General features: G+C 40.7%; 33 non-coding genes and 22 pseudogenes across 33 annotated transcripts; all 55 read right to left on the bottom strand.

Annotated features, from left to right (window-relative positions):
- Positions 1–74: 74 nt before the first annotated feature.
- LOC114776211 (5S ribosomal RNA) lies at positions 75–193 on the bottom strand. Its single transcript, XR_003745406.1, has one exon. It is a non-coding gene; the product is annotated as a 5S ribosomal RNA (ribosomal RNA).
- A 143-nt stretch (positions 194–336) lies between these two features.
- Positions 337–456, bottom strand: LOC114776125 (5S ribosomal RNA). Its single transcript, XR_003745369.1, has one exon. It is a non-coding gene; the product is annotated as a 5S ribosomal RNA (ribosomal RNA).
- A 143-nt stretch (positions 457–599) lies between these two features.
- Positions 600–717, bottom strand: LOC114776129 (5S ribosomal RNA). The gene has a single exon (XR_003745373.1). It is a non-coding gene; the product is annotated as a 5S ribosomal RNA (ribosomal RNA).
- A 137-nt stretch (positions 718–854) lies between these two features.
- Positions 855–971, bottom strand: LOC114776170 (uncharacterized; annotated as a pseudogene).
- A 145-nt stretch (positions 972–1,116) lies between these two features.
- Positions 1,117–1,234, bottom strand: LOC114776166 (uncharacterized; annotated as a pseudogene).
- Positions 1,235–1,373: 139 nt separating this feature from the next.
- Positions 1,374–1,492, bottom strand: LOC114776173 (uncharacterized; annotated as a pseudogene).
- A 143-nt stretch (positions 1,493–1,635) lies between these two features.
- On the bottom strand, positions 1,636–1,754 carry LOC114776133 (uncharacterized; annotated as a pseudogene).
- A 138-nt stretch (positions 1,755–1,892) lies between these two features.
- LOC114776165 (uncharacterized) lies at positions 1,893–2,010 on the bottom strand (annotated as a pseudogene).
- Positions 2,011–2,155: 145 nt separating this feature from the next.
- Positions 2,156–2,274, bottom strand: LOC114776201 (5S ribosomal RNA). Its single transcript, XR_003745396.1, has one exon. It is a non-coding gene; the product is annotated as a 5S ribosomal RNA (ribosomal RNA).
- Positions 2,275–2,419: 145 nt separating this feature from the next.
- On the bottom strand, positions 2,420–2,537 carry LOC114776135 (uncharacterized; annotated as a pseudogene).
- A 144-nt stretch (positions 2,538–2,681) lies between these two features.
- On the bottom strand, positions 2,682–2,801 carry LOC114776223 (5S ribosomal RNA). The gene has a single exon (XR_003745417.1). It is a non-coding gene; the product is annotated as a 5S ribosomal RNA (ribosomal RNA).
- Positions 2,802–2,945: 144 nt separating this feature from the next.
- Positions 2,946–3,063, bottom strand: LOC114776155 (uncharacterized; annotated as a pseudogene).
- A 144-nt stretch (positions 3,064–3,207) lies between these two features.
- Positions 3,208–3,325, bottom strand: LOC114776224 (5S ribosomal RNA). The gene has a single exon (XR_003745418.1). It is a non-coding gene; the product is annotated as a 5S ribosomal RNA (ribosomal RNA).
- Positions 3,326–3,470: 145 nt separating this feature from the next.
- On the bottom strand, positions 3,471–3,590 carry LOC114776205 (5S ribosomal RNA). Its single transcript, XR_003745400.1, has one exon. It is a non-coding gene; the product is annotated as a 5S ribosomal RNA (ribosomal RNA).
- Positions 3,591–3,734: 144 nt separating this feature from the next.
- Positions 3,735–3,853, bottom strand: LOC114776156 (uncharacterized; annotated as a pseudogene).
- Positions 3,854–3,998: 145 nt separating this feature from the next.
- On the bottom strand, positions 3,999–4,116 carry LOC114776134 (uncharacterized; annotated as a pseudogene).
- Positions 4,117–4,261: 145 nt separating this feature from the next.
- LOC114776213 (5S ribosomal RNA) lies at positions 4,262–4,380 on the bottom strand. Its single transcript, XR_003745408.1, has one exon. It is a non-coding gene; the product is annotated as a 5S ribosomal RNA (ribosomal RNA).
- A 144-nt stretch (positions 4,381–4,524) lies between these two features.
- LOC114776176 (uncharacterized) lies at positions 4,525–4,640 on the bottom strand (annotated as a pseudogene).
- A 143-nt stretch (positions 4,641–4,783) lies between these two features.
- LOC114776204 (5S ribosomal RNA) lies at positions 4,784–4,903 on the bottom strand. The gene has a single exon (XR_003745399.1). It is a non-coding gene; the product is annotated as a 5S ribosomal RNA (ribosomal RNA).
- Positions 4,904–5,047: 144 nt separating this feature from the next.
- Positions 5,048–5,166, bottom strand: LOC114776199 (5S ribosomal RNA). The gene has a single exon (XR_003745395.1). It is a non-coding gene; the product is annotated as a 5S ribosomal RNA (ribosomal RNA).
- A 148-nt stretch (positions 5,167–5,314) lies between these two features.
- On the bottom strand, positions 5,315–5,434 carry LOC114776143 (uncharacterized; annotated as a pseudogene).
- A 138-nt stretch (positions 5,435–5,572) lies between these two features.
- On the bottom strand, positions 5,573–5,690 carry LOC114776147 (uncharacterized; annotated as a pseudogene).
- A 148-nt stretch (positions 5,691–5,838) lies between these two features.
- On the bottom strand, positions 5,839–5,959 carry LOC114776179 (uncharacterized; annotated as a pseudogene).
- A 145-nt stretch (positions 5,960–6,104) lies between these two features.
- Positions 6,105–6,223, bottom strand: LOC114776196 (5S ribosomal RNA). The gene has a single exon (XR_003745392.1). It is a non-coding gene; the product is annotated as a 5S ribosomal RNA (ribosomal RNA).
- Positions 6,224–6,367: 144 nt separating this feature from the next.
- On the bottom strand, positions 6,368–6,485 carry LOC114776142 (uncharacterized; annotated as a pseudogene).
- Positions 6,486–6,631: 146 nt separating this feature from the next.
- On the bottom strand, positions 6,632–6,751 carry LOC114776214 (5S ribosomal RNA). The gene has a single exon (XR_003745409.1). It is a non-coding gene; the product is annotated as a 5S ribosomal RNA (ribosomal RNA).
- Positions 6,752–6,895: 144 nt separating this feature from the next.
- LOC114776136 (uncharacterized) lies at positions 6,896–7,012 on the bottom strand (annotated as a pseudogene).
- A 144-nt stretch (positions 7,013–7,156) lies between these two features.
- Positions 7,157–7,276, bottom strand: LOC114776153 (uncharacterized; annotated as a pseudogene).
- A 145-nt stretch (positions 7,277–7,421) lies between these two features.
- Positions 7,422–7,540, bottom strand: LOC114776186 (5S ribosomal RNA). The gene has a single exon (XR_003745382.1). It is a non-coding gene; the product is annotated as a 5S ribosomal RNA (ribosomal RNA).
- Positions 7,541–7,683: 143 nt separating this feature from the next.
- On the bottom strand, positions 7,684–7,803 carry LOC114776219 (5S ribosomal RNA). The gene has a single exon (XR_003745413.1). It is a non-coding gene; the product is annotated as a 5S ribosomal RNA (ribosomal RNA).
- Positions 7,804–7,947: 144 nt separating this feature from the next.
- LOC114776203 (5S ribosomal RNA) lies at positions 7,948–8,066 on the bottom strand. Its single transcript, XR_003745398.1, has one exon. It is a non-coding gene; the product is annotated as a 5S ribosomal RNA (ribosomal RNA).
- Positions 8,067–8,210: 144 nt separating this feature from the next.
- LOC114776194 (5S ribosomal RNA) lies at positions 8,211–8,329 on the bottom strand. The gene has a single exon (XR_003745390.1). It is a non-coding gene; the product is annotated as a 5S ribosomal RNA (ribosomal RNA).
- Positions 8,330–8,477: 148 nt separating this feature from the next.
- On the bottom strand, positions 8,478–8,598 carry LOC114776126 (5S ribosomal RNA). The gene has a single exon (XR_003745370.1). It is a non-coding gene; the product is annotated as a 5S ribosomal RNA (ribosomal RNA).
- Positions 8,599–8,746: 148 nt separating this feature from the next.
- On the bottom strand, positions 8,747–8,865 carry LOC114776160 (uncharacterized; annotated as a pseudogene).
- Positions 8,866–9,011: 146 nt separating this feature from the next.
- LOC114776185 (5S ribosomal RNA) lies at positions 9,012–9,130 on the bottom strand. Its single transcript, XR_003745381.1, has one exon. It is a non-coding gene; the product is annotated as a 5S ribosomal RNA (ribosomal RNA).
- A 146-nt stretch (positions 9,131–9,276) lies between these two features.
- On the bottom strand, positions 9,277–9,396 carry LOC114776227 (5S ribosomal RNA). Its single transcript, XR_003745421.1, has one exon. It is a non-coding gene; the product is annotated as a 5S ribosomal RNA (ribosomal RNA).
- Positions 9,397–9,804: 408 nt separating this feature from the next.
- On the bottom strand, positions 9,805–9,924 carry LOC114776137 (uncharacterized; annotated as a pseudogene).
- A 145-nt stretch (positions 9,925–10,069) lies between these two features.
- On the bottom strand, positions 10,070–10,187 carry LOC114776138 (uncharacterized; annotated as a pseudogene).
- A 143-nt stretch (positions 10,188–10,330) lies between these two features.
- Positions 10,331–10,448, bottom strand: LOC114776124 (5S ribosomal RNA). The gene has a single exon (XR_003745368.1). It is a non-coding gene; the product is annotated as a 5S ribosomal RNA (ribosomal RNA).
- A 145-nt stretch (positions 10,449–10,593) lies between these two features.
- On the bottom strand, positions 10,594–10,712 carry LOC114776183 (5S ribosomal RNA). Its single transcript, XR_003745380.1, has one exon. It is a non-coding gene; the product is annotated as a 5S ribosomal RNA (ribosomal RNA).
- A 144-nt stretch (positions 10,713–10,856) lies between these two features.
- On the bottom strand, positions 10,857–10,975 carry LOC114776182 (5S ribosomal RNA). Its single transcript, XR_003745379.1, has one exon. It is a non-coding gene; the product is annotated as a 5S ribosomal RNA (ribosomal RNA).
- A 144-nt stretch (positions 10,976–11,119) lies between these two features.
- Positions 11,120–11,238, bottom strand: LOC114776181 (5S ribosomal RNA). Its single transcript, XR_003745378.1, has one exon. It is a non-coding gene; the product is annotated as a 5S ribosomal RNA (ribosomal RNA).
- Positions 11,239–11,382: 144 nt separating this feature from the next.
- On the bottom strand, positions 11,383–11,501 carry LOC114776174 (5S ribosomal RNA). The gene has a single exon (XR_003745377.1). It is a non-coding gene; the product is annotated as a 5S ribosomal RNA (ribosomal RNA).
- Positions 11,502–11,646: 145 nt separating this feature from the next.
- LOC114776163 (5S ribosomal RNA) lies at positions 11,647–11,765 on the bottom strand. The gene has a single exon (XR_003745376.1). It is a non-coding gene; the product is annotated as a 5S ribosomal RNA (ribosomal RNA).
- Positions 11,766–11,909: 144 nt separating this feature from the next.
- Positions 11,910–12,028, bottom strand: LOC114776151 (5S ribosomal RNA). The gene has a single exon (XR_003745375.1). It is a non-coding gene; the product is annotated as a 5S ribosomal RNA (ribosomal RNA).
- Positions 12,029–12,172: 144 nt separating this feature from the next.
- LOC114776140 (5S ribosomal RNA) lies at positions 12,173–12,291 on the bottom strand. The gene has a single exon (XR_003745374.1). It is a non-coding gene; the product is annotated as a 5S ribosomal RNA (ribosomal RNA).
- A 145-nt stretch (positions 12,292–12,436) lies between these two features.
- LOC114776128 (5S ribosomal RNA) lies at positions 12,437–12,555 on the bottom strand. The gene has a single exon (XR_003745372.1). It is a non-coding gene; the product is annotated as a 5S ribosomal RNA (ribosomal RNA).
- Positions 12,556–12,700: 145 nt separating this feature from the next.
- On the bottom strand, positions 12,701–12,819 carry LOC114776222 (5S ribosomal RNA). The gene has a single exon (XR_003745416.1). It is a non-coding gene; the product is annotated as a 5S ribosomal RNA (ribosomal RNA).
- A 144-nt stretch (positions 12,820–12,963) lies between these two features.
- Positions 12,964–13,082, bottom strand: LOC114776210 (5S ribosomal RNA). The gene has a single exon (XR_003745405.1). It is a non-coding gene; the product is annotated as a 5S ribosomal RNA (ribosomal RNA).
- Positions 13,083–13,227: 145 nt separating this feature from the next.
- Positions 13,228–13,346, bottom strand: LOC114776198 (5S ribosomal RNA). The gene has a single exon (XR_003745394.1). It is a non-coding gene; the product is annotated as a 5S ribosomal RNA (ribosomal RNA).
- A 144-nt stretch (positions 13,347–13,490) lies between these two features.
- On the bottom strand, positions 13,491–13,608 carry LOC114776161 (uncharacterized; annotated as a pseudogene).
- A 143-nt stretch (positions 13,609–13,751) lies between these two features.
- LOC114776187 (5S ribosomal RNA) lies at positions 13,752–13,870 on the bottom strand. Its single transcript, XR_003745383.1, has one exon. It is a non-coding gene; the product is annotated as a 5S ribosomal RNA (ribosomal RNA).
- A 145-nt stretch (positions 13,871–14,015) lies between these two features.
- Positions 14,016–14,134, bottom strand: LOC114776122 (5S ribosomal RNA). Its single transcript, XR_003745366.1, has one exon. It is a non-coding gene; the product is annotated as a 5S ribosomal RNA (ribosomal RNA).
- A 145-nt stretch (positions 14,135–14,279) lies between these two features.
- LOC114776144 (uncharacterized) lies at positions 14,280–14,399 on the bottom strand (annotated as a pseudogene).
- Positions 14,400–14,541: 142 nt separating this feature from the next.
- Positions 14,542–14,660, bottom strand: LOC114776150 (uncharacterized; annotated as a pseudogene).
- Positions 14,661–14,690: the final 30 nt, after the last annotated feature.

Raw genomic sequence — 14,690 nt, 5'->3', positions numbered from 1 at the left:
CTCTTAACTTACTTAAGAAAAAACTAACAAAGCGATGCAAAAAAACTTCATTTTAAAAAGTTTTCAACAGTTAAAGCTTACAGCACTTGGTATTCCCAGGAGGTCTCCCATCCAAGTACTAACCAGGCCCAAGCCTTCTTAGCTTCCGAGATCAGACGAGACCGGGCGTTCTTGGGCTGGTATGGCTGTAAGCAATCTCTACTTGAAAATCTTGGACTTTAAACAACCTAGGCTTGAAAACATATCACAGAGTGAAATACCTCTTAACTTACTTTAGATAAAAAGTAACAAAGCGATGCAAAAAAACTTCATTTTAAAAAGTTTTTCAACAGTTAAAGCTTACAGCACCTGGTATTCCCAGGAGGTCTCCCATCCAAGTATCTAACCAGGCCCAAGCCTTCTTAGCTTCCGAGATCAGACGAGACCGGGCGTTCTTGGGCTGGTATTGCCGTAAGCAATCTCTGCTTCAAAATCTTGGACTTTAAACAACCTAGGTTTGAAAACATATACAGAGTGAAAATACCTCTTAACTTACTTTAGAAAAAAACTAACAAAGCGATGCAAAAAAACTTCATTTTAAAAAGTTTTTCAACAGTTAAAGCTTAGAGCACCTGGTATTCCCAGGAGGTCTCCCATCCAAGTACTAACCAGGCCCAAGCCTCTTAGCTTCCGAGATCAGACGAGACCGGGCGTTCTTGGGCTGGTATGGCCGTAAGCAATCTCTGCTTGAAAATCTTGGACTTTAAACAACCTAGGCTTGAAAACATATCACAGAGTGAAAATACCTCTTAACTTACTTTAGGTAAAAACTAACAAAGCGATGAAAAAAAACTTCATTTTAAAAATTTTTTCAACAGTTAAAGCACCTGGTATCCCAGGAGGTCTCCCATCCAAGTACTAACAGGCCCAAGCCTTCTTAGCTTCCGAGATCAGACGAGACCGGGCGTTCTTGGGCTGGTATGGCTGTAAGCAATCTCTGCTTGAAAATCTTGGACTTTAAACAACCTAGGCTTGAAAACATATCACAGAGTGAAAATACCTCTTAACTTACTTAGATAAAAACTAACAAAGCGATGCAAAAAAAACTTCATTTTAAAAAAGTTTTTCAACAGTTAAAGCTTACAGCACCTGCGTATTCTAGGAGGTCTCCCATCCAAGACTAACCAGGCCCAAGCCTTCTTAGCTTCCGAGATCAGACGAGACCAGGCGTTCTTGGGCTGGTATGGCCGTAAGCATCTGCTCTGATTGAAAATCTTGGACTTTAAACAACCTAGGCTTGAAAACATATCACAGAGTGAAAATACCTCTTAACTTACTTTAGATAAAAACTAACAAAGCGATGAAAAAAAACTTCATTTTAAAAAATTTTTCAACAGTTAAAGCACCTGGTATCCCAGGAGGTCTCCCATCCAAGTACTAACTAGGCCCAAGCCTTCTTAGCTTCCGAGATCAGACGAGACCGGGGCGTTCTTGGGCTGGTATGGCCGTAAGCAATCTCTGCTTGAAAATCTTGGACTTTAAACAACCTAGGCTTGAAAACATATCACAGAGCGAAAAAACCTCTTAACTTACTTTAGATAAAAACTAACAAGCGATGAAAAAAAACTTTATTTTAAAAAGTTTTTCAACAGTTAAAGCTTACAGCACCTGGTATTCCCAGTAGGTCTCCCATCCAAGTAGTAACCAGGCCCAAGCCTTCTTAGCGTCCGAGATCAGACGAGACCGGGCGTTCTTGGGCTGGTGTGGCCGTAAGCAATCTCTGCTTGAAAATCTTGGACTTTAAACAACCTAGGCTTGAAAACATATCACAGAGTGAAAATACCTCTTAACTTACTTTAGATAAAAAATTAACAAAGCGATGCAAAAAAACTTCATTTTAAAAAGTTTTTCAACAGTTAAAGCACCTGGTATTCCCAGGAGGTCTCCCATCCAAGTACTAACCAGGCCAAGCCTTCTTAGCTTCCGAGATCAGACGAGACCGGGCGTTCTTGGGCTGGTATGGCCGTAAGCAGTCTCTGATTGAAAATCTTGGACTTTAAACAACCTAGGCTTGAAAACATATCACAGAGTGAAAATACCTCTTAATTTACTTTAGATAAAAACTAACAAAGCGATGCAAAAAAAACTTTATTTTAAAAAGTTTTTCAACAGTTTAAGCTTACAGCACCTGGTATTCTTAGGAGGTCTCCCATCCAAGTACTAACCAGGCCCAAGCCTTCTTAGCTTCCGAGATCAGACGAGACCGGGCGTTCTTGGGCTGGTATGGCCGTAAGCAATCTCTGCTTGAAAATCTTGGACTTTAAACAACCTAGGCTTGAAAACATATCACAGAGTGAAAATACCTCTTAACTTACTTTAGATAAAAACTAACAAAGCGATGCAAAAAAACTTCATTTTTAAAAAGTTTTTCAACAGTTAAAGCTTACAGCACCTGGTATTCCCAGGAGGTCTCCCATCCAAGTACTAACCAGGCCGAAGCCTTCTTAGCTTCCGAGTTCAGACGAGACCGGCGTTCTTGGGCTGGTATGGCCGTAAGCAATCTCTGCTTGAAAATCTTGGACTCTAAATAACCTAGGCTTGAAAACATATCACACAGTGAAAATACCTCTTAACTTACTTTAGATAAAAACTAACAAAGCGATGCAAAAAAAACTTCATTTTAAAAGTTTTTCAATAGTTAAAGCTTACAGCACCTGGTATTCCCAGGAGGTCTCCCATCCAAGTACTAACCAGGCCCAAGCCTTCTTAGCTTCCGAGATCAGACGAGACCGGGCGTTCTTGGGCTGGATATGGCCGTAAGCAATCTCTGCTTGAAAATCTTGGACTTTAAACAACCTAGGCTTGAAAACATATCACAGAGTGAAAATACCTCTTAACATACTTTAGATAAAAACTAACAAAGCGATGCAAAAAAATATCACTTTAAAAAGTTTTTCAACAGTTAAAGCTTACAGCACCTGGTATTCCCAGGAGGTCTCTCATCCAAGCACTAACCAGGCTCAAGCCTTCTTAGCTTCCGAGATCAGACGAGACCGGGCGTTCTTGGCTGGTATGGCCGTAAGCAATCTCTGCTTGAAAATCTTGGACTTTAAACAACCTAGGCTTGAAAACATATCACAGAGTGAAAATACCTCTTAACTTACTTTAGATAAAAACTAACAAAGCGATGCAAAAAAAACTTCATTTTAAAAAGTTTTCAACAGTTAAAGCTTACAGCACCTGGTATTCCCAGGAGGTCTCCCATCCAAGTACTAACCAGGCCCAAGCCTTCTTAGCTTCCGAGTTCAGACGAGACCGGCGTTCTTGGGCTGGCATGGCCGTAAGCAACCTCTGCTTGAAAATCTTGGACTTTAAACAACCTAGGCTTGAAAACATATCACAGAGTGAAAATACCTCTTAACTTACTTTAGATAAAAACTAACAAAGCGATGCAAAAAAAACTTCATTTTAAAAAGTTTTTCAACAGTTAAAGCTTACAGCACCTGGTATTCTCAGGAGGTCTCCCATCCAAGTACTAACCAGGCCCAAGCCTTCTTAGCTTCCGAGATCAGACGAGACCGGGCGTTCTTTGGGCTGGTATGGCCGTAAGCAATCTCTGCTTGAAAAACTTGGACTTTAAACAACCTAGGCTTGAAAACATATCACAGAGTGAAAATACCTCTTAACTTACTTTAGATAAAAACTAACAAAGCGATGCAAAAAAACTTCATTTTAAAAAGTTTTTCAACAGTTAAAGCTTACAGCACCTGGTATTCCAGGAGGTCTCCCATCCAAGTACTAATTAGGCCCAAGCCTTCTTAGCTTCCGAGATCAGACGAGACCAGGGCGTTCTTGGGCTGGTATGGCCGTAAGCAATCTCTGCTTGAAAATCTTGGACTTTAAACAACCTAGGCTTGAAAACATATCACAGAGTGAAAATACCTCTTAACTTACTTTAGATAAAAACTAACAAAGCGATGCAAAAAAAACTTCATTTTAAAAAGTTTTTCAACAGTTAAAGCTTACAGCACCTGGTATTCCCAGGAGGTCTCCCATCCAAGTACTAACCAGGCCCAAGCCTTCTTAGCTTCCGAGATTAGACGAGACCGGCGTTCTTGGGCTGGTATGGCCGTAAGCAATCTCTGCTTGAAAATCTTGGACTTTAAACAACCTAGGCTTGAAAACATATCACAGAGTGAAAATACCTCTTAACTTACTTTAGATAAAAACTAAACAAAGCGATGCAAAAAAACTTCATTTTAAAAAGTTTTTCAACAGTTAAAGCTTACAGCACCTGGTATTCCCAGGAGGTCTCCCATCCAAGTACTAACCAGGCCCAAGCCTTCTTAGCTTCCGAGATTAGACGAGACCGGGCGTTCTTGGGCTGGTATGGCCGTAAGCAACTCTCTGCTTGAAAATCTTGGACTTAAACAACCTAGGCTTGAAAACATATCACAGAGTGAAAATACCTCTTAACTTACTTTAGATAAAAACTAACAAAGCGATGCAAAAAAACTTCATTTTAAAAAGTTTTTCAACAGTTAAAGCTACCACCTGGTATTCCCAGGAGGTCTCCCATCCAAGCACTAACCAGGCTCAAGCCTTCTTAGCTTCCGAGATCAGACGAGACCGGGCGTTCTTGGGCTGGTATGGCCGTAAGCATCTCTGCTTGAAAATCTTGGACTTTAAACAACCTAGGCTTGAAAACATATCACAGAGTGAAAATACCTCTTAACTTACTTTAGATAAAAACTAACAAAGCGATGCAAAAAAACTTCATTTAAAAAAGTTTTTCAACAGTTAAAGCTTACAGCACCTGGTATTCTCAGGAGGTCTCCCATCCAAGTACTAACCAGGCCCAAGCCTTCTTAGCTTCCGAGATCAGACGAGACCGGGCGTTCTTTGGGCTGGTATGGCCGTAAGCAATCTCTGCTTGAAAATCTTGGACTTTAAACAACCTAGGCTTGAAAACATATCACAGAGTGAAAATACCTCTTAACTTACTTTAGATAAAAACTAACAAAGCGATGCAAAAAAACTTCATTTTAAAAAGTTTTTCAACAGTTAAAGCTTACAGCACCTGGTATTCCCAGGAGGTCTCCCATCCAAGTACTACCTAGGCCCAAGCCTTCTTAGCTTCCGAGATCAGACGAGACCGGGCGTTCTTGGGCTGGTATGGCCGTAAGCAATCTCTGCTTGAAAATCTTGGACTTTAAAACAACCTAGGCATTGAAAACATATCACAGAGTGAAAATACCTCTTAACTTACTTTAGATAAAAACTAACAAAGCGATGCAAAAAAAAATTTCATTTTAAAAGTTTTTTCAACAGTTAAAGCTTACAGCACCTGGTATTCCCAGGTAGGTCTCCCATCCAAGTACTAACCAGGCCCAAGCCTTCTTAGCTTCCGAGATCAGACGAGACCGGGCGTTCTTGGGCTTGTATGGCCGTAAGTAATCTCTGCTTGAAAATCTTGGACTTTAAACAACCTAGGCTTGAAAACATATCACAGAGTGAAAAATACCTCTTAAACTTACTTAGATAAAAATTAACAAAGCGATGCAAAAAAACTTCATTTTAAAAAGTTTTTCAACAGTTAAGCACCTGGTATTCCCAGGAGGTCTCCCATCCAAGTACTAACCAGGCCCAAGCCTTCTTAGCTTCCGAGATCAGACGAGACCGGGCGTTCTTGGGCTGGTATGGCCGTAAGTAATCTCTGCTTGAAAAAAATCTTGGACTTTAAACAACCTAGGCTTGAAAACATATCACAGAGTGAAAATACCTCTTAACTTACTTTAGATAAAAACTAACAAAGCGATGCAAAAAAAACTTCATTTTAAAAAGTTTTTCAACAGTTAAAGCTTACAGCACCTGGGAATACCCAGGAGGTCTCCCATCCAAAACACTACCAAGGCTCAAGCCTTCTTAGCTTCCGAGATCAGACGAGACCGGGCGTTCTTGGGCTGGTATGGCCGTAAGCAATCTCTGCTTGAAAATCTTGGACTTTAAACAACCTAGGCTTGAAAACATATCACAGAGTGAAAATACCTCTTAACTTACTTTAGATAAAAACTAACAAAGCGATGCAAAAAAAAACTTCATTTAAAAAGTTTTTCAACAGTTAAAGCTTACAGCACCTGGTATTCTCAGGAGGTCTCCCATCCAAGTACTAACCAGGCCCAAGCCTTCTTAGCTTCCGAGATCAGACGAGACCGGGCGTTCTTTGGCTGGTATGGCCGTAAGCAATCTCTGCTTGAAAAACTTGGACTTTAAACAACCTAGGCTTGAAAACATATCACAGAGTGCAAATACCTCTTAACTTACTTTAGATAAAAACTAACAAAGCGATGCAAAAAAACTTCATTTTAAAAAGTTTTTCACAGTTTAAAGCTTACAGCACCTGGTATTCCCAGGAGGTCTCCCATCCAAGTACTAATTAGGCCCAAGCCTTCTTAGCTTCCGAGATCAGACGAGACCGGGCGTTCTTGGGCTGTATGGCCGTAAGCAATCTCTGCTTGAAAATCTTGGACTTTAAACAACCTAGGCTTGAAAACATATCACAGAGTGAAAATACCTCTTAACTTACTTTAGATAAAAACTAACAAAGCGATGCAAAAAAACCTTCATTTTTAAAAAGTTTTTCAACAGTTAAAGCTTACAGCACCTGGTATTCCCAGGAGGTCTCCCATCCAAGTACTAACCAGGCCCAAGCCTTCTTAGCTTCCGAGATCAGACGAGACCGGGCGTTCTTGGGCTTGGTATGGCCGTAAGCAATCTCTGCTTGAAAATCTTGGACTTTAAACAACCTAGGCTTGAAAACATATCACAGAGTGAAAATACCTCTTAACTTACTTTAGATAAAAACTAACAAAGCGATGCAAAAAAACTTCATTTTAATAAGTTTTTCAACAGTTAAAGCTTACAGCACCTGGTATCCCAGGAGGTCTCCCATCCAAGTACTAACCAGGCCCAAGCCTTCTTAGCTTCCGAGTTCAGACGAGACCGGCGTTCTTGGGCTGGTATGGCCGTAAGCAATCTCTGCTTGAAAATCTTGGACTTTAAAGAAACCTAGGCTTGAAAACATATCACAGAGTGAAAATACCTCTTAACTTACTTTAGATTAAAAACTAACAAAGCGATGCAAAAAACTTCATTTTAAAAGTTTTTCAACAGTTAAAGCTTACAGCACTCTGGTATTCCCAGGAGGTCTCCCATCCAAGTACTAACCAGGCCCAGCCTTTCTTAGCTTCCGAGATCAGACGAGACCGGGCGGTTCTTGGCTGGTATGGCCGTAAGCAATCTCTGCTTGAAAATCTTGGACTTCTAAACAACCTAGGCTTGAAAACATATCACAGAGTGAAAATACATCTTAACTTACTTTAGATAAAAACTAACAAAGCGATGCAAAAAAAACTTCATTTTAAAAAGTTTTTCAACAGTTAAGCTTACAGCACCTGGTATTCCCAGGAGGTCTCCCATCCAAGTACTAACCAGGCCCAAGCCTTCTTAGCTTCCGAGATCAGACGAGACCGGGCGTTCTTGGGCTGGTATGGCCGTAAGCAATCTCTGCTTGCAAATCTTGGACTTTAAACAACCTAGGCTTGAAAACATCACAGAGTGAAAATACCTCTTAACTTACTTTAGATAAAAACTAACAAAGCGATGCAAAAAAAACTTATTTTAAAAATGTTTTTCAACAGTTAAAGCTTACAGCACCTGGTATTCTCAGGAGGTCTCCCATCCAAGTACTAACCAGGCCCAAGGCCTTCTTAGCTTCCGAGATCAGACGAGACCGGGCGTTCTTGGGCTGGTATGGCCGTAAGCAATCTCTGCTTGAAAATCTTGGACTTTAAACAACCTAGGCTTGAAAACATATCACAGAGTGAAAATACCTCTTAACTTACTTTAGATAAAAACTAACAAAGCGATGCAAAAAAACTTCATTTTAAAAAAGTTTTCAACAGTTAAAGCTTACAGCACCTGGTATTCCCAGGAGGTCTCCCATCCAAGTACTAACTAGGCCCAAGCCTTCTTAGCTTCCGAGATCAGACGAGACCGGGCGTTCTTGGGCTGGTATGGCCGTAAGCAATCTCTGCTTGAAAATCTTGGACTTTAAACAACCTAGGGCTTGAAAACATATTCACAGAGTGAAAATACCTCTTAACTTACTTAGATAAAACTAACAAAGCGATGCAAAAAAACTTCATTTTAAAAAGTTTTTCAACAGTTAAAGCTTACAGCACCTGGTATTCCCAGGAGGTCTCCCATCCAAGTACTAACCAGGCCCAAGCCTTCTTAGCTTCCGAGATCAGACGAGACCGGGCGTTCCTCGGCTGGTATGGCCGTAAGCAATCTCTGCTTGAAAATCTTGGACTTTAAAACAACCTAGGCTTGAAAACATATCACAGAGTGAAAATACCTCTTAACTTACTTTAGATAAAAACTAACAAAGCGATGCAAAAAAAAACTTCATTTTAAAAAGTTTTTCAACAGTTAAAAGCTTACAGCACCTGGTATTCCCAGGAGGTCTCCCATCCAAGTACTAACCAGGCCCAAGCCTTCTTAGCTTCCGAGATCAGACGAGACCGGGCGTTCATTGGGCTGGTATGGGCCGTAAGCAATCTCTGCCTGAAAAATCTTGGACTTTAAACAACCTAGGCTTGAAAACATATTCACAGAGTGAAAATAACCTCTTAACTTACTTTAGATTAAAAACTAACAAAGTGATGCAAAAAAAATTCATTTAAAAAGTTTTTCAACAGTTTAAAGCTTATAGCACCTGGTATTACCAGGAGGTCTCCCATCCAAGTACTAACCAGCTCCAAGCCTTCTTAGATTCCGAGATCAGACGGGACCGGGCGTTCTTGGGCTGGTATGGCCGTAAGCAATCTCTGCTTGAAAATCTTGGACTTTAAACAACCTAGGCTTGAAAACATATCACAGAGTGAAAATACTTCTTAACTTACTTTAGATAAAAACTAACAAAGCGATGCAAAAAAAACTTCATTTTAAAAAGTTTTTTCAACAGTTAAAGCTTACAGCACCTGGTATTCCCAGGAGGTCTCCCATCCAAGTACTAACCAGGCCCAAGCCTTCTTAGCTTCCGAGATCAGACGAGACCGGGCGTTCTTGGGCTGGTATGGCCGTAAGCAATCTCTGCTTGAAAATCTTGGACTTTAAACAACCTAGGCTTGAAAACATATCACAGAGTGAAATACCTCTTAACTTACTTTAGATGAAAAACTAACAAAGCGATGCAAAAAAAAACTTCATTTTTAAAAGTTTTTCAACAGTTAAGGCTTACAGCACTTGGTATTCCCAGGAGGTCTCCCATCCAAGTACTAACCAGGCCCAAGCCTTCTTAGCTTCCGAGATCAGACGAGACCCGGGCGTTCTTGGGCTGGTATGGCCGTAAGCAATCTCTACTTGAAAATCTTGGACTTTAAACAACCTAGGCTTGAAAACATATCACAGAGTGAAAATACCTCTTAACTTACTTTAGATAAAAACTAACAAAGCGATGCAAAAAAACTTCATTTAAAAAGTTTTTCAACAGTTAAAGCTTACACCTGGTATTCCCAGGAGGTCTCCCATCCAAAGCTACTAACCAGGCCTCAAGCCTTCTTAGCTTCCGAGATCAGACGAGACCGGGCGTTTCTTGGGCTGGTATGGCCGTAAGCAATCTCTGCTTGAAAAATCTTGGACTTTAACAACCTAGGCTTGAAAACATATCACAGAGTGAAAATACCTCTTAACTTACTTTAGATAAAAACTAACAAAGCGATGCAAAAAAAAACTTCATTTAAAAAGTTTTTCAACAGTTAAAGCTTACAGCACCTGGTATTCTCAGGAGGTCTCCCATCCAAGTACTAACCAGGCCCAAGCCTTCCTTAGCTTCCGAGATCAGACGAGACCGGGCGTTCTTTGGCTGGTATGGCCGTAAAGCAATCTCTGCTTGAAAAACTTGGACTTTAAACAACCTAGGCTTGAAAACAGATCACAGAGTGAAAATACCCTCATAACTTACTTTAGATAAAACTAACAAAGCGATGCAAAAAAACTTCATTTTAAAAAGTTTTTCAACAGTTAAAGCTTACAGCACCTGGTATTCCAGGAGGTCTCCCATCCAAGTACTAATTAGGCCCAAGCCTTCTTAGCTTCCGAGATCAGACGAGACCGGGCGTTCTTGGGCTGGTATGGCCGTAAGCAATCTCTGCTTGAAAATCTTGGACTTTAAACAACCTAGGCATGAAAACATATCACAGAGTGAAAATACCTCTTAACTTACTTTAGATAAAAACTAACAAAGCGATGCAAAAAAATTCATTTTAAAATTTTTTTCAACAGTTAAAGCTTACAGCACCTGGTATTCCCAGGAGGTCTCCCATCCAAGTACTAACCAGGCCCAAGCCTTCTTAGCTTCCGAGATCAGACGAGACCGGGCGTTCTTGGGCTGTATGGCCGTAAGCAATCTCTGCTTGAAAATCTTGGACTTTAAAACAACCTAGGCTTGAAAACATATCACAGAGTGAAAATACCTCTTAACTTACTTTAGAAAAAAACTAACAAAGCGATGCAAAAAAACTTCATTTTAAAAAGTTTTTCAACAGTTAAAGCTTACAGCACCTGGTATTCCCAGGAGGTCTCCCATCCAAGTACTAACCAGGCCCAAGCCTTCTTAGCTTCCGAGATCAGACGAGACCGGGCGTTCTTGGGCTGGTATGGCCGTAAGCAATCTCTGCTTGAAAATCTTGGACTTTAAACAACCTAGGCTTGAAAACATATCACAGAGTGAAAATACCTCTTAACTTACTTTAGATAAAAACTAACAAAGCGATGCAAAAAAACTTCATTTTAAAAAGTTTTTCAACAGTTAAAGCTTACAGCACCTGGTATTCCCAGGAGGTCTCCCATCCAAGTACTAACCAGGCCCAAGCCTTCTTAGCTTCCGAGATCAGACGAGACCGGGCGTTCTTGGGCTGGTATGGCCGTAAGCAATCTCTGCTTGAAAATCTTGGACTTTAAACAACCTAGGCTTGAAAACATATCACAGAGTGAAAATACCTCTTAACTTACTTTAGATAAAAACTAACAAAGCGATGCAAAAAAACTTCATTTTAAAAAGTTTTTCAACAGTTAAAGCTTACAGCACCTGGTATTCCCAGGAGGTCTCCCATCCAAGTACTAACCAGGCCCAAGCCTTCTTAGCTTCCGAGATCAGACGAGACCGGGCGTTCTTGGGCTGGTATGGCCGTAAGCAATCTCTGCTTGAAAATCTTGGACTTTAAACAACCTAGGCTTGAAAACATATCACAGAGTGAAAATACCTCTTAACTTACTTTAGAAAAAAACTAACAAAGCGATGCAAAAAAACTTCATTTTAAAAAGTTTTTCAACAGTTAAAGCTTACAGCACCTGGTATTCCCAGGAGGTCTCCCATCCAAGTACTAACCAGGCCCAAGCCTTCTTAGCTTCCGAGATCAGACGAGACCGGGCGTTCTTGGGCTGGTATGGCCGTAAGCAATCTCTGCTTGAAAATCTTGGACTTTAAACAACCTAGGCTTGAAAACATATCACAGAGTGAAAATACCTCTTAACTTACTTTAGATAAAAAACTAACAAAGCGATGCAAAAAAACTTCATTTTAAAAAGTTTTTCAACAGTTAAAGCTTACAGCACCTGGTATTCCCAGGAGGTCTCCCATCCAAGTACTAACCAGGCCCAAGCCTTCTTAGCTTCCGAGATCAGACGAGACCGGGCGTTCTTGGGCTGGTATGGCCGTAAGCAATCTCTGCTTGAAAATCTTGGACTTTAAACAACCTAGGCTTGAAAACATATCACAGAGTGAAAATACCTCTTAACTTACTTTAGATAAAAACTAACAAAGCGATGCAAAAAAACTTCATTTTAAAAAGTTTTTCAACAGTTAAAGCTTACAGCACCTGGTATTCCCAGGAGGTCTCCCATCCAAGTACTAACCAGGCCCAAGCCTTCTTAGCTTCCGAGATCAGACGAGACCGGGCGTTCTTGGGCTGGTATGGCCGTAAGCAATCTCTGCTTGAAAATCTTGGACTTTAAACAACCTAGGCTTGAAAACATATCACAGAGTGAAAATACCTCTTAACTTACTTTAGATAAAAACTAACAAAGCGATGCAAAAAAACTTCATTTTAAAAAGTTTTTCAACAGTTAAAGCTTACAGCACCTGGTATTCCCAGGAGGTCTCCCATCCAAGTACTAACCAGGCCCAAGCCTTCTTAGCTTCCGAGATCAGACGAGACCGGGCGTTCTTGGGCTGGTATGGCCGTAAGCAATCTCTGCTTGAAAATCTTGGACTTTAAACAACCTAGGCTTGAAAACATATCACAGAGTGAAAATACCTCTTAACTTACTTTAGATAAAAAACTAACAAAGCGATGCAAAAAAACTTCATTTTAAAAAGTTTTTCAACAGTTAAAGCTTACAGCACCTGGTATTCCCAGGAGGTCTCCCATCCAAGTACTAACCAGGCCCAAGCCTTCTTAGCTTCCGAGATCAGACGAGACCGGGCGTTCTTGGGCTGGTATGGCCGTAAGCAATCTCTGCTTGAAAATCTTGGACTTTAAACAACCTAGGCTTGAAAACATATCACAGAGTGAAAATACCTCTTAACTTACTTTAGATAAAAAACTAACAAAGCGATGCAAAAAAACTTCATTTTAAAAAGTTTTTCAACAGTTAAAGCTTACAGCACCTGGTATTCCCAGGAGGTCTCCCATCCAAGTACTAACCAGGCCCAAGCCTTCTTAGCTTCCGAGATCAGACGAGACCGGGCGTTCTTGGGCTGGTATGGCCGTAAGCAATCTCTGCTTGAAAATCTTGGACTTTAAACAACCTAGGCTTGAAAACATATCACAGAGTGAAAATACCTCTTAACTTACTTTAGATAAAAACTAACAAAGCGATGCAAAAAAACTTCATTTTAAAAAGTTTTTCAACAGTTAAAGCTTACAGCACCTGGTATTCCCAGGAGGTCTCCCATCCAAGTACTAACCAGGCCCAAGCCTTCTTAGCTTCCGAGATCAGACGAGACCGGGCGTTCTTGGGCTGGTATGGCCGTAAGCAATCTCTGCTTGAAAATCTTGGACTTTAAACAACCTAGGCTTGAAAACATATCACAGAGTGAAAATACCTCTTAACTTACTTTAGATAAAAAACTAACAAAGCGATGCAAAAAAACTTCATTTTAAAAAGTTTTTCAACAGTTAAAGCTTACAGCACCTGGTATTCCCAGGAGGTCTCCCATCCAAGTACTAACCAGGCCCAAGCCTTCTTAGCTTCCGAGATCAGACGAGACCGGGCGTTCTTGGGCTGGTATGGCCGTAAGCAATCTCTGCTTGAAAATCTTGGACTTTAAACAACCTAGGCTTGAAAACATTACACAGAGTGAAATACCTCTTAACTTACTTTAGATAAAAACTAACAAAGCGATGCAAAAAAAACTTCATTTTAAAAAGTTTTTCAACAGTTAAAGCTTACAGCACCTGGTATTCCCAGGAGGTCTCCCATCCAATACTAACAGGCCCAAGCCTTCTTTAGCTTCCGAGATCAGACGAGACCGGGCGTTCTTGGGCTGGTATGGCCGTAAGCAATCTCTGCTGAAAATCTTGGACTTTAAACAACCTAGGCTTGAAAACATATCACAGAGTGAAAATACCTCTAACTTACTTTAGATAAAAACTAACAAAGCGATGCAAAAAAAACTTCATTTTAAAAAGTTTTTCAACAGTTAAAGCTTACAGCACCTGGTATTCCCAGGAGGTCTCCCATCCAAGTACTAACCAGGCCCAAGCCTTCTTAGCTTCCGAGATCAGACGAGACCGGGCGTTCTTGGGCTGGTATGGCCGTAAGCAATCTCTGCTTGAAAATCTTGGACTTTAAACAACCTAGGCTTGAAAACATATCACAGAGTGAAAATACCTCTTAACTTACTTTAGATAAAAAACTAACAAAGCGATGCAAAAAAACTTCATTTTAAAAAGTTTTTCAACAGTTAAAGCTTACAGCACCTGGTATTCCCAGGAGGTCTCCCATCCAAGTACTAACCAGGCCCAAGCCTTCTTAGCTTCCGAGATCAGACGAGACCGGGCGTTCTTGGGCTGGTATGGCCGTAAGCAATCTCTGCTTGAAAATCTTGGACTTTAAACAACCTAGGCTTGAAAACATATCACAGAGTGAAAATACCTCTTAACTTACTTTAGATAAAAAACTAACAAAGCGATGCAAAAAAACTTCATTTTAAAAGTTTTTTCAACAGTTAAAGCTTACAGCACATTGGTATTCCCAGGAGGTCTCCCATCCAAGTACTAACCAGGCCCAAGCCTTCTTAGCTTCCGAGATCAGACGAGACCGGGCGTTCTTGGGCTGGTATGGCGGTAAGCAATCTATGCTTGAAAATCTTGGACTTTAAACAACCTAGGCTTGAAAACCTATCACAGAGTGAAAATACCTCTTAACTTACTTTAGATAAAAACTAACAAAGCGATGCAAAAAAACTTCATTTAAAAGTTTTTCAACAGTTTAAAGCTACAGCACCTGGTATTCCCAGGAGGTCTCCCATCCAAGTACTACCAGGCCCAAGCCTTCTTAGCTTCCGAGATCAGACGAGACCGGGCGGTTCTTGGGCTGGTATGGCCGTAAGCAGTATCTGATTGAAAATCTTGACTTTAAAA

This window comes from Denticeps clupeoides, unplaced genomic scaffold (genome assembly GCF_900700375.1).
Source record: "Denticeps clupeoides unplaced genomic scaffold, fDenClu1.1, whole genome shotgun sequence".
Taxonomy (NCBI): domain Eukaryota; kingdom Metazoa; phylum Chordata; class Actinopteri; order Clupeiformes; family Denticipitidae; genus Denticeps; species Denticeps clupeoides.
Note: the sequence above shows the minus strand (reverse complement) of the source record. Positions and strands in the feature narration are given on the sequence as shown.